We start from the raw sequence: 6,120 nt of genomic DNA on the forward strand, positions 1-6,120 counted from the left end.
TTAATTTTTAATTGTGTGTGTGTGTGTGTGTGTGTGTGTGTGTGTGTTGTCCATGTGGGGGTTATGTGCATATCTGTGCAGGTGCCCACCAAGGTCAGAGGTGTCTGATACCTCTGGAGCTAGTGGCTGTGAGCCCCCTATAGTAGTTGCTGAGAACTGAACTCGAGACCTCTGAGAGAGGAGAATGTGCTCTTAACCTCTGAGTTGTCTCTTCGGACCTAAATTTGATTTTTAAATTTTGACAAACCTTTTATAGACTCTTTATGGTTTTTGCATACACATTAGCATACCTTCTGTGAAAGAGGTCATTTTACTAATGCTTCCCCCAATTGGGGTGTCTGTTATTTCTTTTCCTTTCCTAATTGCTTCTAGTAAAGCAGTATTATGGGCAGGAATAGTGAAAGCGGCTCTGCCTCGTTCCTCATCTGAAAGGAAAAGCTTTCTATCTTTCACTACCAAACACGGTGCTCACTGTGCTGTCGATTGGGTGGAGGCAAAGAGTCTATGGGAAATCTCTGAGAGCCCAAGACTACTCTAAAAATACGATCTGTTGAAACTGCCATCAATGACTGGGCCACAGATCCAAATACTTAGACGACGGTGACCTTTGTACCCACCGTGGCTCCCACCAGCTCCATGAAAGCTGTTCCTGGAATGAGTACCTGGCGGTCTGCCAAAAGGTTGAGTGGCATTTGGGTGACTGTTAATGTGCCAAGACCTGAAAGTGACCAAAATGAAGAGCCATTTGCCATCTAAGTCCTCCCCTTGAAGTTGCAAGCGTTCGTTGTGCTCCAGAGTTCATAGCCGTAGTCAGTGCCTTTGCCTAAAGACGAGCTCATGCATAAAAGGAGGTATTAATTTGCCTGTGCTGCTCATCCTGTTGCTAGGATCATCTACGTACTATAAAAGGAGGAGGAGAAAAACAGAGTTGATGTTGAGACTAGGTAGCTTGAGTGGTCGCTTTGGTGGTGGCTGCTTTCTCTTTTCCTAAAAGATCAGACGGCTATAATCTGAAAATCCATTGTAAAGAGTGGAAAAGGGATGGTTGGAGTCTGAGAAAAGACAAAGTCCAAACAGGACCGCTGCACAGACGGTCGTTGTGTTGAACGTGATAGTCATCCTCCCCGCTTGCCTCTCACTGCTTTCAGCTGTCTGGGGAAAGACTTGAAGCACGTGGGCATTTGGGCTGAATGACTCTCCTACAGGTAGCGAATTGTCTTCAAATATTTATATCTCTTTTTAAAAATAGGATGCCTCAAGTTTGAACTAGCTGTTTTCAGTCCGTTTGTGATAATAATTGACAGCTGGATCATTTATAAAGAATATTATGTGCATTGTAGGATATTCCCTGTCCAATTACATTAGGGCAGCAGGAGGCCCGTGATTGGACAGGGAAAGGGAAGTGGAGCTAAGAGTTGCAGAGATGGAGAGCGTAGCAGAGAGAAAGGGGAAAAAAGGAAGATGTCAGAGGATGTGAACCAGCGTGGCTTTACCAGCCACAGGTAGCTGTGATGTTATATTAGAATAATTGTGATAAAGCTTTTATCATTATCAATTAGTTCTGAAATTATTGTATTGGCATCTTGTAAATTGATACTCTATTGAAACATAAATCTGATTGGTTAATTATAAGCTTTAAGAGTTTTGATTCTACCAGGTAAATAGGTGTTGTGATGGCTGATGGTGGGGTGGGCAGTCATTGCATGGGTGTGGCCGCAGAGATCTGCCAAGGGATTCAGGAGCTCCATCACAGAGAGACAGATCACCTGGCTGGAGCCCTGTGGCCTGCCGGTGCCAGCACTAGTGCAGGAACAACCCTGTTCTCCATTTGAATATTTCCCCCAACATATGTAGGCTGGAGAGATGACTCAATTGGTTAAGAGCAATAACTACTCTTCTAGAGGTTCTGAGTTCAATTCCCAGCAACCACATGGTGGCTCACAACCATCTGTAATGGGATCTTAATGCCCTCTTCTGGTGTGTCTGAAGACAGCTACAGTGTACTCATATACATAAAATAAGTAAATAAATCTTTTAAAAGAATAACATATGCTTATGGAGTTGGAGAAATAGCTCCATGGTTAGAGTACTTGTTGCTTTTATGGAAAATGCTAATTAGATTCCCAGAACACACCTGATGGCGGTGTTAGGCACAACAGGAGTCATATACACATACACACACACACACACATTTGTTCATATATTTGCACACTCAGTCCTCTGTTGAAAAACTATTTGGGAAAGATTAGGAGGCGGGGCTGTCTTAGTCAGGGTTTCTATTCCTGCACAAACATCATGACCAAGAACCAAGTTGGGGAGGAAAGGGTTTATTTGGCTTACTTCTACATTGCTGTTATCACCAAAGGAAGTCAGGACTGGAACTCAAGCAGGTCAGGAAGCAGGAGCTGACGCAGAGGCCATGGAGAGATGTTCCTTACTGGCTTGCTTCTCCTGGCTTGCTCAGCCTGCTCTCTTATAGAACCCAAGGCTTCCAGCCCAGGGATGGCACCACCCACAATGGTCCCTACCCTCCTTGATCACTAATTGAGAAAATGCCCCTCAGCTGGATCTCATGGAGGCACTTCCCCAACTGAAGCTCCCTTCTCTGTGATAATTCCAGCCTGTGTCAAGTTGACACACAAAACCAGCTAGAACAGGGGCCTTGGAGGAGGTGTGTAGCTGGGGGTAGGCTTTGAGATTTCAAAAGCCCACACCAGGCCTAGTGTCTATCTCTCTTTGTCTGTTTGCTGCCTATGGACCCGTATGTAAAGTGCCCAGGATCAGCTACTTCTCTGGCCCCCAGACATGGGTGGGCCTTCCCCACTATCATCATACGCCCTGCCGTGATGATAATGTACTAACCTTTTGAACCTGTAAGCAAGCCTCCAGTTATATGCTTTCTTTTGTAAGAGTTGCCTTCATCACGGTATCTCTTCATAGCAATAGAACAATATGGAAGACAGTGGCTCACAACCGTCTGTAACTCCAGTTCTAGGGAATCCAATACTGATTTCTTATGACTTCTGTAGTCACCAAGCATGCATGTGGTACACATACATAGATACAGGTAAAACACTCCTGTACATCAAACAAATGTTTTTAAAATAATCTAAACTCATAGCTTACAGTGCTAATACTAGCCAGGAACCAGTAGGTTCAGCATCTGGTGAGAGTCCAGTCTGGTACTTTGTTACCTCGTTCTCCAGCGGGGAAGCTGTGTCCTCTCATGGTACAAGAAATAGATACATTCTTATTTTGCTAAATGGACATAGCGTTAAACTATTCTCTAAATACTTAACCTTTTAAACTTAAAATATAAATTTATAGAGATTTACTCTTAGGAGAGGGGTGTGTGAGTGGAGTTTACAGGACAGCTTGCAGGAGTCCATTCTCATTTTTTTTTTGGTCCTGTGATCCAAAGCAGGTCGTCAGGCGAGGCTCAAACATTAATCCTCGGGCATCTTTTGTGTTTTCATTGCTGATTCTCAGAATCTCAACTGGCTAGAATGCCGGAACAAATGAATGGGAGGTGCTCAGCCGTAAGTGACCCTGTACCAAACCCGCCCCAGTCTCACAAGGCTTAAGGAACATATTGGAAGAGGTAGGGAACATCTGTAAGAGCCAGAGTCAGGGAGAGCCGCTCGGGGTGGGAAAACACTGTTTTCTGGACTAGACAGCGCCATTACACCCACACAGCACATATGGCTACAGCAACACCTGCAAGGTCAAACCAGTCACCTTCCTAGCGTGGATGGGGCAGGGGTGGGGACCGAGTACACTCCTACACCTAGCTGAGGACCTACTAGCTTGATGGCTGCTGGAAGGGAGAGGTATTTTTCTTCCCCAAGGATGTGGCTTCTGGTAGGTTGTTGTTGCTGCTGCTGCTTTTCAAGATAGTGTCTCTATGTGAAACCTTGGCTGTCCTGGGACTCTCTGTAGACCAGGCTGGCCACCTGCTTCCGCCTGGGATTAAAGGCTTAGGCCATCTCTGTCCACTGGCGACTGAATTTCAATACACAAATTTCAGGAGACATTTTCATGTCGGAGTGCCGGCCTTGCCTAGTAAGAGACTGTTTCATTTAGGGTGTTTGGTCTTTTGTTTGTGTTTTGAGATGGGAGGTGGGGAGAGTTAGCCTCTCAAGTGTTGGGGTTTCGGGTGTGTACCACCACACCCACTCTGAGAGGCTGTTTGTGTACTCCCCTTGCCTTCCAGTGGGGTGTAAGATTAGCAACTCCTGAGTCACTCTTCCTCCTAAAGAAGATACCTGTCTGACCTCCGTAATGATAAGGAACTATTTAGCCTCAGGGGAACTGGTGGGACGCTTTTATTCTCCCTGACTGATGAGAAATAAAATAATAGTCTCATTGCATTGTAAGTTGTAAACAAATAAAGAATAATTTGAAAGAAGATCTTTCAAAAGATAGGGATGGGGTGTTCACAGAGTCACTCTTAGATCAATGACTGTACTCACCCCAGGCACACCTGCAATCTTAGCTCTCAGGGTGCTGAGCCAAGTGATATCAAATTAAAGGTCAATTTGGGCATATAGTGAGTGCCTGTCTCAAAAAATAAAAATTATATATATACATATACACATATATATGTATATATGTATAGGTGTGTGTGTGTATGTAAGAGAGAGAGAAAGAGAGAGAGAGAAAGAGAGAGAGAGAAAGAGAGACAAGAGTGAGCACCAGAAGTAAAGAAGAAAACAAAAACATGACAATCAAGAATGTCAAGGAGCTCTTTGCTCTCTCTCTCCTCTCTTTCTGCGCCGCTACCCTCTACTCCCTCTCAATTAAACCTCTTACACGTGGAAAAAAAAAAAAAGAATGTCAAGGAAGGGCTGGAGAGATAGCTCAGGGGTTAAGAGCACTGACTGCTCTTCCAGAGGTCCTGAGTTCAATTCCCAGCAACCACATGGTGGCTCACCATCTGTAATGAGATCTGATGCCCTCTTCTGGGGTGTCTGAAGACAGCTACAGTGTATTTACATATTTTAAATACATAAATTTAAAAAAAAAGGATGTCAAGAAAATAATGAAATATCTCCTACAGGAGTTTGACATCAGAGATGGCTTAGTGGGTAAGAGCACTCATTACTCCTGCAGACAGCCAGAGTTTGATTCCCAGTACCCAAAAGCAGCCCACAACCATCTCGAATCCCAGTTCTAGGGGGTCTGGCGGCGTCTTCTGGCTTCTGTGGGCACTGCATGCAAATGGTGCACATCCATTGTACATGTAGTCAAAATACTAATACACATAAAATAATAAAATAAAATAATCTTTTAAAAAGAGATCAAGGCGACACAAATATAAAGGCGCTCACTTATTCATTCGCAAAGGCTGGCAGCCTTTGATCCCTGGGACCAACTCGGTGGGAGGAGAGAAGTGACTTCTACAAGCTGTCCTCTGACTTCCACATGCATGTCATGGCATACTGCTTCCCCTGCCCCAGTGTTGTGAGTCTGCTACCAGGCATGTCTGCTAGGGCGTATAGAAAGTTTTTCTTAGCCAGCCGGATACTACTCTGGGTGTTCCGGGTTCCCTGAGCCTTTCTCAGGGTGAGCATTTAAACACACACAAAAGCCATGTCTTGGGTTGACATACTTCAGTTAACAAGAACAGTTAGTCAGAAGCAGAACTACAGAAGGTAAAAAAGCGAGGTTAGTCCATTAAGAGACTTTCCCGGAACTATGGACTTTGATGGAGTAGGTCTTTGTTTTCGTTGTTTTGGCGGGTGGTGCTGCCTCCATGCTGAGTTTTACAGCCAGAATGATACTTGTATCATGGAGTCAGCTGTGCTAAGTAAGGTCTGGAGGCCTACTAAGTCTGGGGCTCTGCAAAGTGTAACAACAACAATAAAAAAAAACTTTAAAAAAAAGACTGGTGCCCAAAAGAGCTCTGAACGCCACTCGAAGGCAACAGTCTTGCTTCCAGACACCATAGGACTGGTGCTCATATGAACCTACAGAGGCTGTGAGAGCAAGCACTCTGCCTACACAGGTCCAAACATGACAGGGGGGTGGACATGTTCTACTAATGGAGAAGCTATCTGAAACTGATACCACATGGCAAACAGAACACCAGTTTCTCACTCTCTCTCTCTCTCTCTCTCT

Source organism: Mastomys coucha, unplaced genomic scaffold, assembly GCF_008632895.1.
Source record: "Mastomys coucha isolate ucsf_1 unplaced genomic scaffold, UCSF_Mcou_1 pScaffold6, whole genome shotgun sequence".
NCBI lineage: Eukaryota > Metazoa > Chordata > Mammalia > Rodentia > Muridae > Mastomys > Mastomys coucha.